This window comes from Lycium barbarum, chromosome 11, assembly GCF_019175385.1.
Source record: "Lycium barbarum isolate Lr01 chromosome 11, ASM1917538v2, whole genome shotgun sequence".
Classification (NCBI taxonomy): domain Eukaryota; kingdom Viridiplantae; phylum Streptophyta; class Magnoliopsida; order Solanales; family Solanaceae; genus Lycium; species Lycium barbarum.
Window position 1 is genome coordinate 94,066,597 of NC_083347.1, and position 24,073 is coordinate 94,090,669.

A 24,073-nucleotide genomic window follows, 5' to 3' on the forward strand; every position below is an offset into this window, starting at 1 on the left:
AACTGGTCTTCAAACAAAAATGGACTTCGAGCACTTTTCAACCACTAAAACAACGACCCGACGTTTTGCTTATCCTTGATGTATTGAGCCTACCTTATTAATCGCACAAAAATAAGTTGGATTCTACATAAAATATTGAAGTTCCGAAGTCTCGAAGCATGATTAATCAATGGCGGAAGTATGGAAAAATTGTGAAAAAAAAAGACACCCAGAATTACGCAGTAAAGGTTAGACTTTTCAATTGACTTATCATAATGTCGTTTGCAATGATATTACTATCAATTATGAATAATATTTAATTAATACTAAAAGATAAGAGAGTTTATATAAAGACCAAAAGTTTATGATTATGATAAAAATCAGAATACTGAGGGAAAGGTTGTAGTGGGAAGGATCATTCAATAGGTTTTATGTGGTGAAAATTTGAATTTATTGACGACACTTTCACAAGAAATTTATACAAATAAAACTACAAAGTAGTACTAGGATGGGTGACCCCCTGGGAAGTCCTCGTGTTGCATCCCTCCTTTTGTCGCTTTTAATTATATACAACTACTTTTTTCCCTATACTCATTATTTGATAATTTTATCTTATCAATTTATATAACTACTTAAGGTCATGCCACATCAAACATCACTGATAATCGAGCACTTTTTTTTTGAATCATGCCTTGTCTTGGTTGGGTGCATGGTGCATGTTTTAATAATATATCTTACTTTAAAAAGACCGCAACATATTCGAAATAAAGTTAAGCATTAAAAAATAACACACTTAAATCTAAACCCTAATAATAAAAAACTTTAAGCTAATGACAACAGGTCTTCAAACAAAAATGGACTTCGAGCACTTTTCAACCACTAAAACAACGACCCGAAGTTTTGCTTATCCTTGATGTATTGAGCCTACCTTATTAATCACAAACAAATAAGTTCGATTCTATATAAAATATTGAAGTTCCGAAGTCTCGAAGCATGATTAATCAATGGCGGAAGTATTGAAAAATTGTGAAAAAAAAGACACCCAGAATTACGCAGTAAAGGTTAGACTTTTCAATTGACTTATCATAATGTCGTTTGCAATGATATTACTATCAATTATGAATAATATTTAATTAATACTAAAAGATAAGAGAGTTTATATAAAGACCAAAAGTTTATGATTATGATAAAAATCAGAATACTGAGGGAAAGGTTGTAGTGGGAAGGATCATTCAATAGGTTTTATGTGGTGAAAATTTGAATTTATTGACGACACTTTCACAAGAAATTTATACAAATAAAACTACAAAGTAGTACTAGGATGGGTGACCCCCTGGGAAGTCCTCGTGTTGCATCCCTCCTTTTGTCGCTTTTAATTATATACAACTACTTTTTTCCCTATACTCATTATTTGATAATTTTATCTTATCAATTTATATAACTACTTAAGGTCATGCCACATCAAACATCACTGATAATCGAGCACTTTTTTTTTGAATCATGCCTTGTCTTGGTTGGGTGCATGGTGCATGTTTTAATAATATATCTTACTTTAAAAAGACCGCAACATATTCGAAATAAAGTTAAGCATTAAAAAATAACACACTTAAATCTAAACCCTAATAATAAAAAACTTTAAGCCAATGATAACAGGTCTTCAAACAAAAATGGACTTCGAGCACTTTTCATCCACTAAAACAACGACCCGAAGTTTTGCTTATCCTTGATTTATTGAGCCTACCTTATTAATCACAAACAAATAAGTTGGATTCTATATAAAATATTGAAGTTCCGAAGTCTCGAAGCATGATTAATCAATGGCGAATGTATGGAAAAATTGTGAAAAAAAAAGACACCCAGAATTACGCAGTAAATGTTAGACTTTTCGATTGACTTATCATAAAGTCGTGTGCAATGATATTACTATCAATTATGAATAATATTTAATTAATAGTAAAAGATAAGAGAGTTTATATAAAGACCAAAAGTTTATGATTATGATATAAAATCAGAATACTGAGGGAAAGGTTGTAGTGGGAAGGATCATTCAATAGGTTTTATGTGGTGAAAATTTGAATTAATTGACGACACTTTCACAAGAAATTTATCCAAATAAAACTAGAAAGTAGTACTAGGATGGGTGACCCCCTGGGAAGTCCTCGTGTTGCATCCCTCCTTTTGTCGCTTTTAATTATATATTATTTTGCAAAAATAACGCCCGGGCCGAGATGTGAAAAGCACAGGCTTTTAGTTAAGCGTGGGCGCGGGCAGGAAAGGGCAATAGAATTTAGAGCGCTAGGACGCCCTGGGAAGTCCTCGTGTTGCATCCCTCCTTTTGTCGCTTTTAATTATATATTATTTTGCAAAAATAACGCCCGGGCCGAGATGTGAAAAGCACAGGCTTTTAGTTAAGCGTGGGCGCGGGCAGGAAAGGGCAATAGAATTTAGAGCGCTAGGAATGACGGATGCGATCATACCAGCACTAATGCACCGGATCCCATCAGAACTCCGAAGTAAAGCGTGCTTGGGCGAGAGTAGTACTAGGATGGGTGACCCCCCTGGGAAGTCCTCGTGTTGCATCCCTCCATTTGTCGCTTTTAATTATATATTTTTTATCACTAGATTTTTACTAAAGATGAATGCAAATTGTGCACCAATTTGGAGCAAAATTGAAATAGAATGGGATAACAGGTGTTTTTTTCAAAAATCGGCTCGGCCAAACCGCCTTGGGCAGTTTGGGCGGCTAGATCTCGCAAAAATACGCAAAATCAAAAAACAAATCGCGTAAATCGGACGTGCGAGCGCAAAGTTATGACCGTTTAAAGTTTCACCAATTTACAACTACTTTTTTCCCTATACTCATTATTTGATAATTTTATCTTATCAATTTATATAACTACTTAAGGTCATGCCACATCAAACATCACTGATAATCGAGCACTTTTGTTTTGAATCATGCCTTGTCTTGGTTGGGTGCATGGTGCATGTTTTAATAATATATCTTACTTTAAAAAGATTGCAACATATTCGAAATAAAGTTAAGCATTAAAAAATAACACACTTAAATCTAAACCCTAATAATAAAAAACTTTAAGCTAATGACAACTGGTCTTCAAACAAAAATGGACTTCGAGCACTTTTCAACCACTAAAACAACGACCCGAAGTTTTGCTTATCCTTGATGTATTGAGCCTACCTTATTAATCGCACAAAAATAAGTTGGATTCTACATAAAATATTGAAGTTCCGAAGTCTCGAAGCATGATTAATCAATGGCGGAAGTATGGAAAAATTGTGAAAAAAAAGACACCCAGAATTACGCAGTAAAGGTTAGACTTTTCAATTGACTTATCATAATGTCGTTTGCAATGATATTACTATCAATTATGAATAATATTTAATTAATACTAAAAGATAAGAGAGTTTATATAAAGACCAAAAGTTTATGATTATGATATAAAATCAGAATACTGAGGGAAAGGTTGTAGTGGGAAGGATCATTCAATAGGTTTTATGTGGTGCAAATTTGAATTTAATTGACGACACTTTCACAAGAAATTTATACAAATAAAACTACAAAGTAGTACTAGGATGGGTGACCCCCTGGGAAGTCCTCGTGTTGCATCCCTCCTTTTGTCGCTTTTAATTATAGTTAAGCGTGGACGCGGGGAGGAAAGGGCTTAATAGAATTTAGAGCGCTAGGAATGACGGATGCGATCATACCAGCACTAGCGCACCGGATCGCGTCAGAACTCCGAAGTTAAGCGTGCTTGGGCGAGAGTAGTACTAGGATGGGTGACCCCCTGGGAAGTCCTCGTGTTGCATCCCTCCTTTTGTCGCTTTTAATTATATATTTTTTGCAAAAATAACGTCCGGGCCGAGTTGTGAAGAGGACAGGCTTTTAGTTAAGCGTGGGCGCAGGGAGGAAAGGGCTTAATAGAATTTAGAGCGCTAGGAATGACGGATGCGATCATACCAGCACTAACGCACCGGATCCCATCAGAACTCCGAAGTTAAGCGTGATTGGGCGAGAGTAGTATTAGGATGGGTGACCTCCTGGGAAGCCCTCGTGTTGCATCCCTCCTTTTGTCGCTTTTAATTATATATCTTTTGCAAAAATAACGTCCGGGCCAAGATGTGAAAAGGACAGGCTTTTAGTTAAGCGTGGGCGCGGGGAGGAAAGGGCTTAATAGAATTTAGAGCGCTAGGAATGACGGATGCGATCATACCAGCACTAATGCACCGGATCCCATCAGAACTCCGAAGTTAAGCGTGCTTGGGCGAGAGTAGTACTAGGATGGGTGACCCCCTGGGAAGTCCTCGTGTTGCATCCCTCCTTTTGTCGCTTTTAATTATATATTTTTTATCACTAGTATTTTACTAAAGATGAATGAAAATTGTGCACCAATTTGGAGCAAAATTGAAATTGAATGGGATAACAAGTGTTTTTTCAAAAATCGGCTCGGCCAAACCGCCTTGCGGCAGTTTGGGCGGCTGGATCTCGCAAAAATACGCAAAATAAAAAATACAATTGCGTAAATCGGACGTGGGAGCGCAAAGTTATGACCGTTTAAAGTTTTACGAATTTACAACTACTTTTTTCCCTATACTCATTATTTTATAATTTTATCTTATCAATTTATAGAACTACTTAAGGTCATGCCACATCAAACATCACTGATAATCGAGCACTTTTGTTTTGAATCATGCCTTGTCTTGGTTGGGTGCATGGTGCATGTTTTAATAATATATCTTACTTTAAAAAGATCGCAACATATTCGAAATAAAGTTAAGCATTAAAAAATAACACACTTAAATCTAAACCCTAATAATAAAAAACTTTAAGCTAATGACAACAGGTCTTCAAACAAAAATGGACTTCGAGCACTTTTCAACCACTAAAACAACGACCCGAAGTTTTGCTTATCCTTGATGTATTGAGCCTACCTTATTAATCACAAAAAAATAAGTTGGATTCTATATAAAATATTGAAGTTCCGAAGTCTCGAAGCATGATTAATCAATGGCGAAAGTATGGAAAAATTGTGAAAAAAAAAGACACCCAGAATTACGCAGTAAAGGTTAGACTTTTCAATTGACTTATCATAAAGTCGTTTGCAATGATATTACTATCAATTATGAATAATATTTAATTAATACTAAAAGATAAGAGAGTTTATATAAAGACCAAAAGTTTATGATTATGATATAAAATCTGAATACTGAGGGAAAGGTTGTAGTGGGAAGGATCATTCAATAGGTTTTATGTGGTGCAAATTTGAATTAATTGACGACACTTTCACAAGAAATTTATCCAACTAAAACTACAAAGTAGTACTAGGATGGGTGACCTCCTGGGAAGTCCTCGTGTTGCATCCCTCCTTTTGTCGCTTTTAATTATATATTATTTTGCAAAAATAACGCCCGGGCCGAGATGTGAAAAGGACAGGCTTTAGTTAAGTGTGGGCGTAGAGCCGGGGGGGGGGGGGAGGGGGAGGAAAGGGCAAAATAGAATTTAGAGCGCTAGGAATGACGGATGCGATCATACCAGCACTAACGCACCGGATCCCATCAGAACTCCGAAGTTAAGCGTGCTTGGGCGAGAGTAGTACTAGGATGGGTGACCCCCTGGGAAGTCCTCGTGTTGCATCCCTCCTTTTGTCGCTTTTAATTATATATTATTTTGCAAAAATAACGCCCGGGCCGAGATGTGAAAAGGACAGGCTTTTAGTTAAGCGTGGGCGCGGGGAGGAAAGGGCTTAATAGAATTTAGAGCGCTAGGAATGACGGATGCGATCATACCAGCACTAACGCACCGGATCCCATCAGAACTCCGAAGTTAAGCGTGCTTGGGCGAGAGTAGTACTAGGATGGGTGACCCCCTGGGAAGTCCTCGTGTTGCATCCCTCCTTTTGTCGCTTTTAATTATATATTTTTTATCACTAGAATTTTACTAAAGATGAATGAAAATTGTGCACCAATTTGGAGCAAAATTGAAATAGAATGGGATAACAGGTGTTTTTTCAAAAATCGGCTCGGCCAAACCGCCTTGGGAGGCTAGATCTCGCAAAAATACGCAAAATCAAAAACAAATCGCGTAAATCGGACGTGCGAGCGCAAAGTTATGACCGTTTAAAGTTTCACCAATTTACAACTACTTTTTTCCCTATACTCATTATTTGATAATTTTATCTTATCAATTTATATAACTACTTAAGGTCATGCCACATCAAACATCACTGATAATCGAGCACTTTTGTTTTGAATCATGCCTTGTCTTGGTTGGGTGCATGGTGCATGTTTTAATAATATATCTTACTTTAAAAAGATCGCAACATATTCGAAATAAAGTTAAGCATTAAAAAATAACACACTTAAATCTAAACCCTAATAATAAAAAACTTTAAGCTAATGACAACAGGTCTTCAAACAAAAATGGACTTCGAGCACTTTTCAACCACTAAAACAACGACCCGAAGTTTTGCTTATCCTTGATGTATTGAGCCTACCTTATTAATCACACAAAAATAAGTTGGATTCTATATAAAATATTGAAGTTCCGAAGTCTCGAAGCATGATTAATCAATGGCGGAAGTATGGAAAAATTGTGAAAAAAAAAGAGACCCAGAATTACGCAGCAAAGGTTAGACTTTTCAATTGACTTATCATAAAGTCGTTTGCAACGATATTACTATCAATTATGAATAATATTTAATTAATACTAAAAGATAAGAGAGATTATATAAAGGCCAAAAGTTTATGATTATGATATAAAATCTGAATACTGAGGGAAAGGTTGTAGTGGGAAGGATCATTCAATAGGTTTATGTGGTGCAAATTTGAATTAATTGACGACACTTTCACAAGAAATTTATCCAAATAAAACTACAAAGTAGTACTAGGATGGTCGACGCCCTGGGAAGTCCTCGTGTTGCATCCCTCCTTTTGTCGCTTTTAATTATATATTATTTTGCAAAAATAACGCCCGGGCCGATATGTTAAGAGGACAGGCTTTTAGTTAAGCGTGGGCGCGGGGAGGAAAGGGCTTAATAGAATTTAGAGCGCTAGGAATGACGGATGCGATCATACCAGCACTAGCGCACCGGATCCCATCAGAACTCCGAAGCTAAGCGTGCTTGGGCGAGAGTAGTACTAGGATGGGTGACCCCCTGGGAAGTCCTCGTGTTGCATCCCTCCTTTTGTCGCTTTTAATTATATATTTTTTATCACTGGAATTTTACTAAAGATGAATTAAAATTGTGCACCAATTTGGAGCTAAATTGAAATTGAATGGGCTAACAGGTGTTTTTTCAAAAATCGGCTCGGCCAAACCGCCTTGCGGCGGTTTGGGCGGCTAGATCTCGCAAAAATACGCAAAATCAAAAAAAAATCGTGTAAATCGGACGTGCGAGCGCAAAGTTATGACCGTTTAAAGTTTCACCAATTTACAACTACTTTTTTCCCTATACTCATTATTTGATAATTTTATCTTATCAATTTATATAACTACTTAAGGTCATGCCACATCAAACATCACTTATAATCGAGCACTTTTGTTTTGAATCATGCCTTGTCTTGGTTGGGTGCATGGTGCATGTTTTAATAATATATCTTACTTTAAAAAGATTGCAACATATTCGAAATAAAGTTAAGCATTAAAAAATAACACACTTAAATCTAAACCCTAATAATAAAAAACTTTAAGCTAATGACAACTGGTCTTCAAACAAAAATGGACTTCGAGCACTTTTCAACCACTAAAACAACGACCCGAAGTTTTGCTTATCCTTGATGTATTGAGCCTACCTTATTAATCGCACAAAAATAAGTTGGATTCTACATAAAATATTGAAGTTCCGAAGTCTCGAAGCATGATTAATCAATGGCGGAAGTTTGGAAAAATTGTGAAAAAAAAAGAGACCCAGAATTACGCAGCAAAGGTTAGACTTTTCAATTGACTTATCATAAAGTCATTTGCAATGATATTACTATCAATTATGAATAATATTTAATTAATACTAAAAGATAAGAGAGATTATATAAAGGCCAAAAGTTTATGATTATGATATAAAATCTGAATACTGAGGGAAATGTTGTAGTGGGAAGGATCATTCAGTAGGTTTTATGTGGTGCAAATTTGAATTAATTGACGACACTTTCATAAGAAATTTATCCAAATAAAACTACAAAGTAGTACTAGGATGGGTGACCCCCTGGGAAGTCCTCGTGTTGCATCCCTCCTTTTGTCGCTTTTAATTATATATTATTTTGCAAAAATAACGCCCGGGCCGAGATGAATGAAAATTGTGCACCAATGGGATAACAGGTGTTTTTTCAAAAATCGGCTCGGCCAAACCGCCTTGCGGCAGTTTGGGCGGCTAGATCTCGCAAAAATACGCAAAATCAAAAACAAATCGCGTAAATCGGACATGCGAGCGCAAAGTTATGACCGTTTAAAGTTTCACCAATTTACAACTACTTTTTTTCCCTATACACATTATTTGATAATTTTATCTTATCAATTTATATAACTACTAAAGGTCATGCCACATCAAACTTCACTGATAATCGAGCACTTTTGTTTTGAATCATGCCTTGTCTTGGTTGGGTGCATGGTGCATGTTTTAATAATATATCTTACTTTAAAAAGATTGCAACATATTCGAAATAAAGTTAAGCATTAAAAAATAACACACTTAAATCTAAACCCTAATAATAAAAAACTTTAAGCTAATGACAACTGGTCTTCAAACAAAAATGGACTTCGAGCACTTTTCAACCACTAAAACAACGACCCGAAGTTTTGCTTATCCTTGATGTATTGAGCCTACCTTATTAATCACACAAAAATAAGTTGGATTCTATATAAAATATTGAAGTTCCGAAGTCTCGAAGCATGATTAATCAATGGCGGAAGTATGGAAAAATTGTGAAAAAAAAAGAGACCCAGAATTACGCAGCAAAGGTTAGACTTTTCAATTGACTTATCATAAAGTCGTTTGCAATGATATTACTATCAATTATGAATAATATTTAATTAATACTAAAAGATAAGAGAGATTATATAAAGGCCCAAAAGTTTATGATTATGATATAAAATCTGAATACTGAGGGAAAGGTTGTAGTGGGAAGGATCATTCAATAGGTTTTATGTGGTGCAAATTTGAATTAATTGACGACACTTTCACAAGAAATTTATCCAAATAAAACTACAAAGTAGTACTAGGATGGGTGACCCCCTGGGAAGTCCTCGTGTTGCATCCCTCCTTTTGTCGCTTTTAATTATATATTATTTTGCAAAAATAACGCCCGGGCCGAGATGTGAAAAGGACAGGCTTTTAGTTAAGCGTGGGCGCGGGGAGGAAAGGGCTTAATAGAATTTAGAGCGCTAGGAATGACGGATGCGATCATACCAGCACTAACGCACCGGATCCCATCAGAACTCCGAAGTTAAGCGTGCTTGGGCGAGAGTAGTACTAGGATGGGTGACCCCCTGGGAAGTCCTCGTGTTGCATCCCTCCTTTTGTCGCTTTTAATTATATATTTTTTATCACTAGAATTTTACTAAAGATGAATGAAAATTGTGCACCAATTTGGAGCAAAATTGAAATTGAATGGGATAACAGGTGTTTTTTCAAAAATCGGCTCGGCCAAACCGCCTTGCGGCAGTTTGGGCGGCTAGATCTCGCAAAAATACGCAAAATCAAAAAACAAATCGCGTAAATCGGACGTGCGAGCGCAAAGTTATGACCGTTTAAAGTTTCACCAATTTACAACTACTTTTTTCCCTATACTCATTATTTTATAATTTTATCTTATCAATTTATAGAACTACTTAAGGTCATGCCACATCAAACATCACTTATAATCGAGCACTTTTGTTTTGAATCATGCCTTGTCTTGGTTGGGTGCATGGTGCATGTTTTAATAATATATCTTACTTTAAAAAGATCGCAACATATTCGAAATAAAGTTAAGCATTAAAAAATAACACACTTAAATCTAAACCCTAATAATAAAAAACTTTAAGCTAATGACAACTGGTCTTCAAACAAAAATGGACTTCGAGCACTTTTCAACCACTAAAACAACGACCCGAAGTTTTGCTTATCCTTGATGTATTGAGCCTACCTTATTAATCGCACAAAAATAAGTTGGATTCTATATAAAATATTGAAGTTCCGAAGTCTCGAAGCATGATTAATCAATGGCGGAAGTATGGAAAAATTGTGAAAAAAAAGAGACCCAGAATTACGCAGCAAAGGTTAGACTTTTCAATTGACTTATCATAAAGTCGTTTGCAATGATATTACTATCAATTATGAATAATATTTAATTAATACTAAAAGATAAGAGAGATTATATAAAGGCCAAAAGTTTATGATTATGATATAAAATCTGAATACTGAGGGAAAGGTTGTAGTGGGAAGGATCATTCAATAGGTTTTATGTGGTGCAAATTTGAATTAATTGACGACACTTTCACAAGAAATTTATCCAAATAAAACTACAAAGTAGTACTAGGATGGGTGACCCCCTGGGAAGTCCTCGTGTTGCATCCCTCCTTTTGTCGCTTTTAATTATATATTATTTTGCAAAAATAACGCCCGGGCCGAGATGTGAAAAGGACAGGCTTTTAGTTAAGCGTGGGCGCGGGGAGGAAAGGGCTTAATAGAATTTAGAGCGCTAGGAATGACGGATGCGATCATACCAGCACTAGCGCACCGGATCCCATCAGAACTCCGAAGTTAAGCGTGCTTGGGCGAGAGTAGTACTAGGATGGGTGACCCCCTGGGAAGTCCTCGTGTTGCATCCCTCCTTTTGTCGCTTTTAATTATATATTTTTTATCACTAGAATTTTACTAAAGATGAATTAAAATTGTGCACCAATTTGGAGCTAAATTGAAATTGAATGGGATAACAGGTGTTTTTTCAAAAATCGGCTCGGCCAAACCGCCTTGCGGCAGTTTGGGCGGCTAGATCTCGCAAAAATACGCAAAATCAAAAAAACAATCGCGTAAATCGGACGTGCGAGCGCAAAGTTATGACCGTTTAAAGTTTCACCAATTTACAACTACTTTTTTCCCTATACTCATTATTTTATAATTTTATCTTATCAATTTATAGAACTACTTAAGGTCATGCCACATCAAACATCACTTATAATCGAGCACTTTTGTTTTGAATCATGCCTTGTCTTGGTTGGGTGCATGGTGCATGTTTTAATAATATATCTTACTTTAAAAAGATTGCAACATATTCGAAATAAAGTTAAGCATTAAAAAATAACACACTTAAATCTAAACCCTAATAATAAAAAACTTTAAGCTAATGACAACTGGTCTTCAAACAAAAATGGACTTCGAGCACTTTTCAACCACTAAAACAACGACCCGAAGTTTTGCTTATCCTTGATGTATTGAGCCTACCTTATTAATCGCACAAAAATAAGTTGGATTCTACATAAAATATTGAAGTTCCGAAGTCTCGAAGCATGATTAATCAATGGCGGAAGTATGGAAAAATTGTGAAAAAAAAAGAGACCCAGAATTACGCAGCAAAGGTTAGACTTTTCAATTGACTTATCATAAAGTCATTTGCAATGATATTACTATCAATTATGAATAATATTTAATTAATACTAAAAGATAAGAGAGATTATATAAAGGCCAAAAGTTTATGATTATGATATAAAATCTGAATACTGAGGGAAAGGTTGTAGTGGGAAGGATCATTCAATAGGTTTTATGTGGTGCAAATTTGAATTAATTGACGACACTTTCACAAGAAATTTATCCAAATAAAACTACAAAGTAGTACTAGGATGGGTGACCCCCTGGGATGTCCTCCTGTTGCATCCCTCCTTTTGTCGCTTTTAATTATATATTATTTTGCAAAAATACTCCCGGGCCGAGATGTGAAAAGGACAGGCTTTTAGTTAAGCGTGGGCGCGGGGAGGAAAGGCCTTAATACAATTTAGAGCACTAGGAATGACGGATGCGATCATACCAGCACTAGCGCACCGGATCCCATCAGAACTCTGAAGTTAAGCGTGCTTGGGCGACAGTAGTACTAGGATGGGTGACCCCCTGGGAAGTCCTTCCGAAGTTAAGCGTGCTTGGGCGAGAGTAGTACTAGGATGGGTGACCCCTTGGGAAGTCTTCGTGTTGCATCCCTCCTTTTGTCGTTTTTAATTATATATTTTTTATCACTAGAATTTTATTAAAGATGAATTAAAATTGTGCACCAATTTGGAGCTAAATTGAAATTGAATGGGTAACAGGTGTTTTTTCAAAAATCGGCTCGGCCAAACCGCCTTGCTGCAGTTTGGGCGGCTAGATCTCGCAAAAATACGCAAAATCAAAAAACAAAATCGCGTAAATCGGACGTGCGAGCGCAAAGTTATTACCGTTTAAAGTTTCACCAATTTACAACTACTTTTTTCCCTATACTCATTATTTTATAATTTTATCTTATCAATTTATAGAACTACTTAAGGTCATGCCACATCAAACATCACTTATAATCGAGCACTTTTGTTTTGAATCATGCCTTGTCTTGGTTGGGTGCATGGTGCATGTTTTAATAATATATCTTACTTTAAAAAGATTGCAACATATTCGAAATAAAGTTAAGCATTAAAAAATAACACACTTAAATCTAAACCCTAATAATAAAAAACTTTAAGCTAATGACAACTGGTCTTCAAACAAAAATGGACTTCGAGCACTTTTCAACCACTAAAACAACGACCCGAAGTTTTGCTTATCCTTGATGTATTGAGCCTACCTTATTAATCGCACAAAAATAAGTTGGATTCTACATAAAATATTGAAGTTCCGAAGTCTCGAAGCATGATTAATCAATGGCGGAAGTATGGAAAAATTGTGAAAAAAAAAGAGACCCAGAATTACGCAGCAAAGGTTAGACTTTTCAATTGACTTATCATAAAGTCGTTTGCAATGATATTACTATCAATTATGAATAATATTTAATTAATACTAAAAGATAAGAGAGTTTATATAAAGACCAAAAGTTTATGATTATGATATAAAATCTGAATACTGAGGGAAAGGTTGTAGTGGGAAGGATCATTCAATAGGTTTTATGTGGTGCAAATTTGAATTAATTGACGACACTTTCACAAGAAATTTATCCAACTAAAACTACAAAGTAGTACTAGGATGGGTGACCTCCTGGGAAGTCCTCGTGTTGCATCCCTCCTTTTGTCTCTTTTAATTATATATTATTTTGCAAAAATAACGCCCGGGCCGAGATGTGAAAAGGACAGGCTTTAGTTAAGCGTGGGCGTAGAGCCGAGGGGGTGGGGGGAGGGGGAGGAAACGGCTTAAAAGAATTTAGAGCGCTAGGAATGACGGATGCGATCACACCAGCACTAACGCATCGGATCCCATCAGAACTCCGAAGTTAAGCGTAATTGGGCGAGAGTAGTACTAGGATGGGTGACCCCCTGGGAAGTCCTCGTGTTGCATCCCTCCTTTTGTCGCTTTTAATTATATATTATTTTGCAAAAATCACGCCCGGGCCGAGATGTGAAAAGGACAGGCTTTTAGTTAAGCGTGGGCGCGGGGAGGAAAGGGCTTAATAGAATTTAGAGCGCTAGGAATGACGGATGCGATCATACCAGCACTAGCGCACCGGATCCCATCAGAACTCCGAAGTTAAGCGTGCTTGGGCGAGAGTAGTACTAGGATGGGTGACCCCTTGGGAAGTCCTCGTGTTGCATCCCTCCTTTTGTCGCTTTTAATTATATATTTTTTATCACTAGAATTTTACTAAAGATGAATTAAAATTGTGCACCAATTTGGAGCTAAATTGAAATTGAATGGGATAACAGGTGTTTTTTCAAAAATCGGCTCGGCCAAACCGCCTTGCGGCAGTTTGGGCGGCTAGATCTCGCAAAAATACGCAAAATCAAAAAACAAATCGCGTAAATCGGACGTGCGAGCGCAAAGTTATGACCGTTTAAAGTTTCACCAATTTACAACTACTTTTTTCCCTATACTCATTATTTTATAATTTTATCTTATCAATTTATAGAACTACTTAAGGTCATGCCACATCAAACATCACTTATAATCGAGCACTTTTGTTTTGAATCATGCCTTGTCTTGGTTGGGTGCATGGTGCATGTTTTAATAATATATCTTACTTTAAAAAGATCGCAACATATTCGAAATAAAGTTAAGCATTAAAAAATAACACACTTAAATCTAAACCCTAATAATAAAAAACTTTAAGCTAATGACAACTGGTCTTCAAACAAAAATGGACTTCGAGCACTTTTCAACCACTAAAACAACGACCCGAAGTTTTGCTTATCCTTGATGTATTGAGCCTACCTTATTAATCACACAAAAATAAGTTGGATTCTATATAAAATATTGAAGTTCCGAAGTCTCGAAGCATGATTAATCAATGGCGGAAGTATGGAAAAATTGTGAAAAAAAAGAGACCCAGAATTACGCAGCAAAGGTTAGACTTTTCAATTGACTTATCATAAAGTCGTTTGCAATGATATTACTATCAATTATGAATAATATTTAATTAATACTAAAAGATAAGAGAGATTATATAAAGACCAAAAGTTTATGATTATGATATAAAATCTGAATACTGAGGGAAAGGTTGTAGTGGGAAGGATCATTCAATAGGTTTTATGTGGTGCAAATTTGAATTAATTGACGACACTTTCACAAGAAATTTATCCAAATAAAACTACAAAGTAGTACTAGGATGGGTGACCCCCTGGGAAGTCCTCGTGTTGCATCCCTCCTTTTGTCGCTTTTAATTATATATTATTTTGCAAAAATAACGCCCGGGCCGAGATGTGAAAAGGACAGGCTTTTAGTTAAGCGTGGGCGCGGGGAAGAAAGGGTTTAATAGAATTTAGAGCGCTAGGAATGACGGATGCGATCATACCAGCACTAGCGCACCGGATCCCATCAGAACTCCGAAGTTAAGCGTGCTTGGGCGAGAGTAGTACTAAGATGGGTGACCCCTAGGGAAGTCTTCGTGTTGCATCCCTGCTTTTGTCGTTTTTAATTATATATTTTTTATTACTAGAATTTTATTAAAGATGAATTAAAATTGTGCACCAATTTGGAGTTAAATTGAAATTGAATGGGATAACAGGTGTTTTTTCAAAAATCGGCTCGGCCAAACCGCCTTGCGGCAGTTTGGGCGGCTAGATCTCGCAAAAATACGCAAAATCAAAAAACAAAATCGCGTAAATCGAACGTGCGAGCGCAAAGTTATTACCGTTTAATGTTTCACCAATTTACAACTAATTTTTTCCCTATACTCATTATTTTATAATTTTATCTTATCAATTTATAGAACTACTTAAGGTCATGCCACATCAAACATCATTATAATCGAGCACTTTTGTTTTGAATCATGCCTTGTCTTGGTTGGGTGCATGGTGCATGTTTTAATAATATATCTTACTTTAAAAAGATTGCAATATATTCGAAATAAAGTTAAGCATTAAAAAATAACACACTTAAATCTAAACCCTAATAATAAAAAACTTTAAGCTAATGACAACTGGTCTTCAAACAAAAATGGACTTCGAGCACTTTTCAACCACTAAAACAACGACCCGAAGTTTTGCTTATCCTTGATGTATTGAGCCTACCTTATTAATCGCACAAAAATAAGTTGGATTCTATATAAAATATTGAAGTTCCGAAGTCTCGAAGCATGATTAATCAATGGCGGAAGTATGGAAAAATTGTGAAAAAAAAAGAGACCCAGAATTACGCAGCAAAGGTTAGACTTTTCAATTGACTTATCATAAAGTCGTTTGCAATGATATTACTATCAATTATGAATAATATTTAATTAATACTAAAATATAAGAGAGATTATATAAAGGCCAAAAGTTTATGATTATGATATAAAATCTTAATACTGAGGGAAAGGTTGTAGTGGGAAGGATCATTCAATAGGTTTTATGTGGTGCAAATTTGAATTAATTGACGACACTTTCACAAGAAATTTATCCAAATAAAACTACAAAGTAGTACTAGGATGGGTGACCCCCTGGGAAGTCCTCGTGTTGCATCCCTCCTTTTGTCGCTTTTAATTATATATTATTTTGCAAAAATAACGCCCGGGCCGAGATGTGTAAAGGACAGGCTTTTAGTTAACGTCCGGGCCGAGATGTGAAAAGGACAGGCTTTTAGTTAAGCGTGGGCGCGGGGAGGAAAGGGCTTAATAGAATTTAGAGCGCTAGGAATGACGGATGCGATCATACCAGCACTAGCGCACCGGATCCCATCAGAACTCCGAAGTTAAGCGTGCTTGGGCGAGAGTAGTACTAGGATGGGTGACCCCCTGGGAAGTCCTCGTGTTGCATCCCTCCTTTTGTCGCTTTTAATTATATATTTTTTATCACTAGAATTTTACTAAAGATGAATTAAAATTGTGCACCAATTTGGAGCTAAATTGAAATTGAATGGGATAACAGGTGTTTTTTCAAAAATCGGCTCGGCCAAACCGCCTTGCGGCAGTTTGGGCGGCTAGATCTCGCAAAAATACGCAAAATAAAAAAACAAATCGCGTAAATCGGACGTGCGAGCGCAAAGTTATGACCGTTTAAAGTTTCACCAATTTACAACTACTTTTTTCCCTATACTCATTATTTTATAATTTTATCTTATCAATTTATAGAACTACTTAAGGTCATGCCACATCAAACATCACTTATAATCGAGCACTTTTGTTTTGAATCATGCCTTGTCTTGGTTGGGTGCATGGTGCATGTTTTAATAATATATCTTACTTTAAAAAGATCTGCAACATATTCGAAATAAAGTTAAGCATTAAAAAATAACACACTTAAATCTAAACCCTAATAATAAAAAACTTTAAGCTAATGACAACTGGTCTTCAAACAAAAATGGACTTCGAGCACTTTTCAACCACTAAAACAACGACCCGAAGTTTTGCTTATCCTTGATGTATTGAGCCTACCTTATTAATCGCACAAAAATAAGTTGGATTCTATATAAAATATTGAAGTTCCGAAGTCTCGAAGCATGATTAATCAATGGCGGAAGTATGGAAAAATTGTGAAAAAAAAGAGACCCAGAATTACGCAGCAAAGGTTAGACTTTTCAATTGACTTATCATAAAGTCGTTTGCAATGATATTACTATCAATTATGAATAATATTTAATTAATACTAAAAGATAAGAGAGATTATATAAAGGCCAAAAGTTTATGATTATGATATAAAATCTGAATACTGAGGGAAAGGTTGTAGTGGGAAGGATCATTCAATAGGTTTTATGTGGTGCAAATTTGAATTAATTGACGACACTTTCACAAGAAATTTATCCAACTAAAACTACAAAGTAGTACTAGGATGGGTGACCTCCTGGGAAGTCCTCGTGTTGCATCCCTCCTTTTGTCTCTTTTAATTATATATTATTTTGCAAAAATAACGCCCGGGCCGAGATGTGAAAAGGACAGGCTTTAGTTAAGCGTGGGCGTAGAGCCGGGGGGGGGGGAGGGGGAGGAAACGGCTTAAATAGAATTTAGAGCGCTAGGAATGACGGATGCGATCATACCAGCACTAACGCATCGGATCCCATCAGAACTCCGAAGTTAAGCGTAATTGGGCGAGAGTAGTACTAGGATGGGTGACCCCCCGGGCCGAGATGTGAAAGGACAGGCCTTTTAGTTAAGCGTGGGCGCGGGGAGGAAAGGGCTTAATAGAATTTAGAGCGCTAGGAATGACGGATGCGATCATACCCGAACTAGCGCACCGGATCCCATACAGAACTCCGAAGTTAAGCGTGCTTGGGGCGAGAGTAGTACTAGGATGGGTGACCCCCTGGGAAGTCCTCGTGTTGCATCCCTCCTTTTGTGCTTTAAATTATATATTTTTTATCACTAGAATTTTACTAAAGATGAATTAAAATTGTGCACCAATTTGGAGCTAAATTGAAATTGAATGGGATAACAGGTGTTTTTTTCAAAAATCGGCTCGGCCAAACCGCCTTGCGGCAGTTTGGGCGGCTAGATCTCGCAAAAATACGCAAAATAAAAAAAATAAATCGCGTAAATCGGACGTGCGAGCGCAAAGTTATGACCGTTTAAAGTTTCACCAATTTACAACTACTTTTTTCCCTATACTCATTATTTTATAATTTTATCTTATCAATTTATAGAACTACTTAAGGTCATGCCACATCAAACATCACTTATAATCGAGCACTTTTGTTTTGAATCATGCCTTGTCTTGGTTGGGTGCATGGTGCATGTTTTAATAATATATCTTACTTTAAAAAGATTGCAACATATTCGAAATAAAGTTAAGCATTAAAAAATAACACACTTAAATCTAAACCCTAATAATAAAAAACTTTAAGCTAATGACAACTGGTCTTCAAACAAAAATGGACTTCGAGCACTTTTCAACCACTAAAACAACGACCCGAAGTTTTGCTTATCCTTGATGTATTGAGCCTACCTTATTAATCACACAAAAATAAGTTGGATTCTATATAAAATATTGAAGTTCCGAAGTCTCGAAGCATGATTAATCAATGGCGGAAGTATGGAAAAATTGTGAAAAAATAAAGAGACCCAGAATTACGCAGCAAAGGTTAGACTTTTCAATTGACTTATCATAAAGTCGTTTGCAATGATATTACTATCAATTATGAATAATATTTAATTAATACTAAAAGATAAGAGAGATTATATAAAGGCCAAAAGTTTATGATTATGATATAAAATCTGAATACTGAGGGAAAGGTTGTAGTGGGAAGGATCATTCAATAGGTTTTATGTGGTGCAAATTTGAATTAATTGACGACACTTTCACAAGAAATTTATCCAAATAAAACTACAAAGTAGTACTAGGATGGGTGACCCCCTGGGAAGTCCTCGTGTTGCATCCCTCCTTTTGTCGCTTTTAATTATATATTATTTTGCAAAAATAACGCCCGGGCCGAGATGTGAAAAGGACAGGCTTTTAGTTAAGCGTGGGCGCGGGGAGGAAAGGGCTTAATAGAATTTAGAGCGCTAGGAATGACGGATGCGATCATACCAGCACTAGCGCACCGGATCCCATCAGAACTCCGAAGTTAAGCGTGCTTGGGCGAGAGTAGTACTAGGATGGGTGACCCCCTGGGAAGTCCTCGTGTTGCATCCCTCCTTTTGTCGCTTTTAATTATATATTTTTTGCAAAAATAACGTCCGGGCCGAGATGTGAAAAGGACAGGCTTTTAGTTAAAGGAAAGGGCTTAATAGAATTTAGAGCGCTAGGAATGACGGATGCGATCATACCAGCACTAACGCACCGGATCCCATCAGAACTCCGAAGTTAAGCGTGATTGGGCGAGAGTAGTACTAGGATGGGTGACCCCCTGGGAAGTCCTCGTGTTGCATCCCTCCTTTTGTCGCTTTTAATTATATATTTTTTGCAAAAATAACGCCCGGGCCGAGATGTGAAAAGGACAGGCTTTTAGTTAAGCGTGGGCAGGAAAGGGCTTAATAGAATTTAGAGCGCTAGGAATGACGGATGCGATCATACCAGCACTAAACCGGATCCCATCAGAACGCCGAAGTTAAGCGTGCTTATCACTTAGAATTTTTACTTAAAGATGAATTAAAATTGTGCACCAATTTGGAACTAAATTGAAATTGAATGGGATAACAGGTGTTTTTTCAAAAATCGGCTCAGCCAAACCGCCTTGCGACAGTTTGGCCGGCTAGATCTCGCAAAAATACGCAAAATCAAAAAAACAATCGCGTAAATCGGACGTGCGAGCGCAAAGTTATGACCGTTTAAAGTTTCACCAATTTACAACTACTTTTTTCCCTATACTCATTATTTTATAATTTTATCTTATCAATTTATAGAACTACTTAAGGTCATGCCACATCAAACATCACTTATAATCGAGCACTTTTGTTTTGAATCATGCCTTGTCTTGGTTGGGTGCATGGTGCATGTTTTAATAATATATCTTACTTTAAAAAGATCGCAACATATTCGAAATAAAGTTAAGCATTAAAAAATAACACACTTAAATCTAAACCCTAATAATAAAAAACTTTAAGCTAATGACAACTGGTCTTCAAACAAAAATGGACTTCGAGCACTTTTCAACCACTAAAACAACGACCCGAAGTTTTGCTTATCCTTGATGTATTGAGCCTACCTTATTAATCACACAAAAATAAGTTGGATTCTATATAAAATATTGAAGTTCCGAAGTCTCGAAGCATGATTAATCAATGGCGGAAGTATGGAAAAATTGTGAAAAAAAAAGAGACCCAGAATTACGCAGCAAAGGTTAGACTTTTCAATTGACTTATCATAAAGTCGTTTGCAATGATATTACTATCAATTATGAATAATATTTAATTAATACTAAAAGATAAGAGAGATTATATAAAGACCAAAAGTTTATGATTATGATATAAAATCTGAATACTGAGGGAAAGGTTGTAGTGGGAAGGATCATTCAATAGGTTTTATGTGGTGCAAATTTGAATTAATTGACGACACTTTCACAAGAAATTTATCCAAATAAAACTACAAAGTAGTACTAGGATGGGTGACCCCCTGGGAAGTCCTCGTGTTGCATCCCTCCTTTTGTCGCTTTTAATTATATATTATTTTGCAAAAATAACGCCCGGGCCGAGATGTGAAAAGGACAGGCTTTTAGTTAAGCGTGGGCGCGGGGAGGAAAGGGCTTAATAGAATTTAGAGCGCTAGGAATGACGGATGCGATCATACCAGCACTAACGCACCGGATCCCATCAGAACTCCGAAGTTAAGCGTGCTTGGGCGAGAGTAGTACTAGGATGGGTGACCCCCTGGGAAGTCCTCGTGTTGCATCCCTCCTTTTGTCGCTTTTAATTATATATTTTTTATCACTAGAATTTTACTAAAGATGAATTAAAATTGTGCACCAATTTGGAGCTAAATTGAAATTGAATGGGATAACAGGTGTTTTTTCAAAAATCGGCTCGGCCAAACCGCCTTGCGGCAGTTTGGGCGGCTAGATCTCGCAAAAATACGCAAAATCAAAAAACAAATCGCGTAAATCGGACGTGCGAGCGCAAAGTTATGACCGTTTAAAGTTTCACCAATTTACAACTACTTTTTTCCCTATACTCATTATTTTATAATTTTATCTTATCAATTTATATAACTACTTAAGGTCATGCCACATCAAACATCACTTATAATCGAGCACTTTTGTTTTGAATCATGCCTTGTCTTGGTTGGGTGCATGGTGCATGTTTTAATAATATATCTTACTTTAAAAAGATCGCAACATATTCGAAATAAAGTTAAGCATTAAAAAATAACACACTTAAATCTAAACCCTAATAATAAAAAACTTTAAGCTAATGACAACTGGTCTTCAAACAAAAATGGACTTCGAGCACTTTTCAACCACTAAAACAACGACCCGAAGTTTTGCTTATCCTTGATGTATTGAGCCTACCTTATTAATCACACAAAAATAAGTTGGATTCTATATAAAATATTGAAGTTCCGAAGTCTCGAAGCATGATTAATCAATGGCGGAAGTATGGAAAAATTGTGAAAAAAAAGAGACCCAGAATTACGCAGCAAAGGTTAGACTTTTCAATTGACTTATCATAAAGTCGTTTGCAATGATATTACTATCAATTATGAATAATATTTAATTAATACTAAAAGATAAGAGAGATTATATAAAGACCAAAAGTTTATGATTATGATATAAAATCTGAATACTGAGGGAAAGGTTGTAGTGGGAAGGATCATTCAATAGGTTTTATGTGGTGCAAATTTGAATTAATTGACGACACTTTCACAAGAAATTTATCCAAATAAAACTACAAAGTAGTACTAGGATGGGTGACCTCCTGGGAAGTCCTCGTGTTGCATCCCTCCTTTTGTCGCTTTTAATTATATATTATTTTGCAAAAATAACGCCCGGGCCGAGATGTGAAAAGGACAGGCTTTTAGTTAAGCGTGGGCGCGGGGAGGAAAGGGCTTAATAGAATTTAGAGCGCTAGGAATGACGGATGCGATCATACCAGCACTAACGCACCGGATCCCATCAGAACTCCGAAGTTAAGCGTGCTTGGGCGAGAGTAGTACTAGGATGGGTGACCCCCTGGGAAGTCCTCGTGTTGCATCTCTCCTTTTGTCGCTTTTAATTATATATTTTTTCAAAAATAACGTCCGGGCCGAGATGTGAAAAGGACAGGCTTTTAGTTAAGCGTTGGCGCAGGGAGGAAAGGGCTTATAGAATTTAGAGCGCTAGGAACGACGGATGCGATCATACCAGCACTAAGCGCACCGGATCCCATCAGAACTGCGAAAGTTAAGCGTGCTTGGGCGGAGATAGTACTAGGATGGGTGATCCCCTGGGAATCCTCGTGTGTTGCATCCCTCCTTTTGTCGCTTTTAATTATATATTGACCCCCTGGGAAGTCCTCGTGTTGCATCCCTCCTTTTGTCGCTTTTAATTATATATTTTTTATCACTAGAATTTTACTAAAGATGAATGAAAATTGTGCACCAATTTGGAGCAAAATTGAAATTGAATGGGATAACAAGTGTTTTTTCAAAAATCGGCTCGGCCAAACCGCCTTGCGGCAGTTTGGGCGGCTAGATCTCGCAAAAATACGCAAAATAAAAAACAAATCGCGTAAATCGGACGTGCGAGCGCAAAGTTATGACCGTTTAAAGTTTCACCAATTTACAACTACTTTTTTCCCTATACTCATTATTTTATAATTTTATCTTATCAATTTATATAACTACTTAAGGTCATGCCACATCAAACATCACTTATAATCGAGCACTTTTGTTTTGAATCATGCCTTGTCTTGGTTGGGTGCATGGTGCATGTTTTAATAATATATCTTACTTTAAAAAGATCGCAACATATTCGAAATAAAGTTAAGCATTAAAAAATAACACACTTAAATCTAAACCCTAATAATAAAAAACTTTAAGCTAATGACAACTGGTCTTCAAACAAAATGGACTTCGAGCACTAAAACAACGACCCGAAGTTTTGCTTATCCTTGATGTATTGAGCCTACCTTATTAATCACACAAAAATAAGTTGGATTCTATATAAAATATTGAAGTTCCGAAGTCTCGAAGCATGATTAATCAATGGCGGAAGTATGGAAAAATTGTGAAAAAAAAGACACCCAGAATTACGCAGTAAAGGTTAGACTTTTCAATTGACTTATCATAAAGTCGTTTGCAATGATATTACTATCAATTATGAATAATATTTAATTAATACTAAAAGATAAGAGAGTTTATATAAAGACCAAAAGTTTATGATTATGATATAAAATCTGAATACTGAGGGAAAGGTTGTAGTGGGAAGGATCATTCAATAGGTTTTATGTGGTGCAAATTTGAATTAATTGACGACACTTTCACAAGAAATTTATCCAAATAAAACTACAAAGTAGTACTAGGATGGGTGACCTCCTGGGAAGTCCTCGTGTTGCATCCCTCCTTTTGTCGCTTTTAATTATATATTATTTTGCAAAAATAACGCCCGGGCCGAGATGTGAAAAGGACAGGCTTTTAGTTAAGCGTGGACGCGGGGAGGAAAGGGCTTAATAGAATTTAGAGCGCTAGGAATGACGGATGCGATCATACCAGCACTAACGCACCGGATCCCATCAGAACTCCGAAGTTAAGCGTGCCTTGGGCGAGAGTAGTACTAGGATGGGTGACCCCCTGGGAAGTCCTCGTGTTGCATCCCTCCTTTTGTCGCTTTTAATTATATATTTTTTGCAAAAATAACGTCCGGGCCGAGATGTGAAAAGGACAGGCTTTTAGTTAAGCGTTGGCGCGGGGATGAAAGGGCTTAATAGAATTTAGAGCGCTAGGAATGACGGATGCGATCATACCAGCACTAACGCACCGGATCCCATCAGAACTCCGAAGTAAAGCGTGCTTGGGCGAGAGTAGTACTAGGATGGGTGACCCCCTGGGAAGTCCTCGTGTTGCATCCCTCCTTTTGTCGCTTTTAATTATATATTTTTTATCACTAGAATTTTACTAAAGATG

General features: G+C 36.6%; 20 non-coding genes and 2 pseudogenes across 20 annotated transcripts; all 22 read left to right on the plus strand.

The window, feature by feature from the left end:
- Positions 1-2,442: 2,442 nt before the first annotated feature.
- LOC132620825 (5S ribosomal RNA) lies at positions 2,443-2,562 on the plus strand. The gene has a single exon (XR_009575252.1). It is a non-coding gene; the product is annotated as a 5S ribosomal RNA (ribosomal RNA).
- A 1,126-nt stretch (positions 2,563-3,688) lies between these two features.
- On the plus strand, positions 3,689-3,807 carry LOC132620820 (5S ribosomal RNA). The gene has a single exon (XR_009575247.1). It is a non-coding gene; the product is annotated as a 5S ribosomal RNA (ribosomal RNA).
- Positions 3,808-3,941: 134 nt separating this feature from the next.
- On the plus strand, positions 3,942-4,060 carry LOC132620835 (5S ribosomal RNA). Its single transcript, XR_009575261.1, has one exon. It is a non-coding gene; the product is annotated as a 5S ribosomal RNA (ribosomal RNA).
- A 134-nt stretch (positions 4,061-4,194) lies between these two features.
- Positions 4,195-4,313, plus strand: LOC132620497 (5S ribosomal RNA). The gene has a single exon (XR_009574949.1). It is a non-coding gene; the product is annotated as a 5S ribosomal RNA (ribosomal RNA).
- A 1,200-nt stretch (positions 4,314-5,513) lies between these two features.
- LOC132620750 (5S ribosomal RNA) lies at positions 5,514-5,632 on the plus strand. The gene has a single exon (XR_009575180.1). It is a non-coding gene; the product is annotated as a 5S ribosomal RNA (ribosomal RNA).
- Positions 5,633-5,767: 135 nt separating this feature from the next.
- Positions 5,768-5,886, plus strand: LOC132620751 (5S ribosomal RNA). Its single transcript, XR_009575181.1, has one exon. It is a non-coding gene; the product is annotated as a 5S ribosomal RNA (ribosomal RNA).
- Positions 5,887-7,054: 1,168 nt separating this feature from the next.
- On the plus strand, positions 7,055-7,173 carry LOC132620777 (5S ribosomal RNA). Its single transcript, XR_009575206.1, has one exon. It is a non-coding gene; the product is annotated as a 5S ribosomal RNA (ribosomal RNA).
- A 2,205-nt stretch (positions 7,174-9,378) lies between these two features.
- LOC132620752 (5S ribosomal RNA) lies at positions 9,379-9,497 on the plus strand. Its single transcript, XR_009575182.1, has one exon. It is a non-coding gene; the product is annotated as a 5S ribosomal RNA (ribosomal RNA).
- Positions 9,498-10,676: 1,179 nt separating this feature from the next.
- Positions 10,677-10,795, plus strand: LOC132620768 (5S ribosomal RNA). Its single transcript, XR_009575197.1, has one exon. It is a non-coding gene; the product is annotated as a 5S ribosomal RNA (ribosomal RNA).
- A 1,179-nt stretch (positions 10,796-11,974) lies between these two features.
- LOC132620971 (5S ribosomal RNA) lies at positions 11,975-12,083 on the plus strand (annotated as a pseudogene).
- Positions 12,084-13,356: 1,273 nt separating this feature from the next.
- Positions 13,357-13,475, plus strand: LOC132620884 (5S ribosomal RNA). Its single transcript, XR_009575310.1, has one exon. It is a non-coding gene; the product is annotated as a 5S ribosomal RNA (ribosomal RNA).
- A 135-nt stretch (positions 13,476-13,610) lies between these two features.
- LOC132620776 (5S ribosomal RNA) lies at positions 13,611-13,729 on the plus strand. Its single transcript, XR_009575205.1, has one exon. It is a non-coding gene; the product is annotated as a 5S ribosomal RNA (ribosomal RNA).
- A 1,179-nt stretch (positions 13,730-14,908) lies between these two features.
- Positions 14,909-15,027, plus strand: LOC132620840 (5S ribosomal RNA). Its single transcript, XR_009575266.1, has one exon. It is a non-coding gene; the product is annotated as a 5S ribosomal RNA (ribosomal RNA).
- A 1,220-nt stretch (positions 15,028-16,247) lies between these two features.
- On the plus strand, positions 16,248-16,366 carry LOC132620770 (5S ribosomal RNA). The gene has a single exon (XR_009575198.1). It is a non-coding gene; the product is annotated as a 5S ribosomal RNA (ribosomal RNA).
- A 1,383-nt stretch (positions 16,367-17,749) lies between these two features.
- LOC132620883 (5S ribosomal RNA) lies at positions 17,750-17,870 on the plus strand. Its single transcript, XR_009575309.1, has one exon. It is a non-coding gene; the product is annotated as a 5S ribosomal RNA (ribosomal RNA).
- Positions 17,871-19,052: 1,182 nt separating this feature from the next.
- Positions 19,053-19,171, plus strand: LOC132620772 (5S ribosomal RNA). The gene has a single exon (XR_009575200.1). It is a non-coding gene; the product is annotated as a 5S ribosomal RNA (ribosomal RNA).
- A 120-nt stretch (positions 19,172-19,291) lies between these two features.
- On the plus strand, positions 19,292-19,410 carry LOC132620801 (5S ribosomal RNA). Its single transcript, XR_009575229.1, has one exon. It is a non-coding gene; the product is annotated as a 5S ribosomal RNA (ribosomal RNA).
- Positions 19,411-20,750: 1,340 nt separating this feature from the next.
- Positions 20,751-20,869, plus strand: LOC132620754 (5S ribosomal RNA). Its single transcript, XR_009575183.1, has one exon. It is a non-coding gene; the product is annotated as a 5S ribosomal RNA (ribosomal RNA).
- Positions 20,870-22,048: 1,179 nt separating this feature from the next.
- On the plus strand, positions 22,049-22,167 carry LOC132620766 (5S ribosomal RNA). Its single transcript, XR_009575195.1, has one exon. It is a non-coding gene; the product is annotated as a 5S ribosomal RNA (ribosomal RNA).
- A 132-nt stretch (positions 22,168-22,299) lies between these two features.
- On the plus strand, positions 22,300-22,421 carry LOC132620945 (5S ribosomal RNA; annotated as a pseudogene).
- A 1,224-nt stretch (positions 22,422-23,645) lies between these two features.
- Positions 23,646-23,765, plus strand: LOC132620809 (5S ribosomal RNA). Its single transcript, XR_009575237.1, has one exon. It is a non-coding gene; the product is annotated as a 5S ribosomal RNA (ribosomal RNA).
- Positions 23,766-23,899: 134 nt separating this feature from the next.
- LOC132620773 (5S ribosomal RNA) lies at positions 23,900-24,018 on the plus strand. Its single transcript, XR_009575201.1, has one exon. It is a non-coding gene; the product is annotated as a 5S ribosomal RNA (ribosomal RNA).
- Positions 24,019-24,073: the final 55 nt, after the last annotated feature.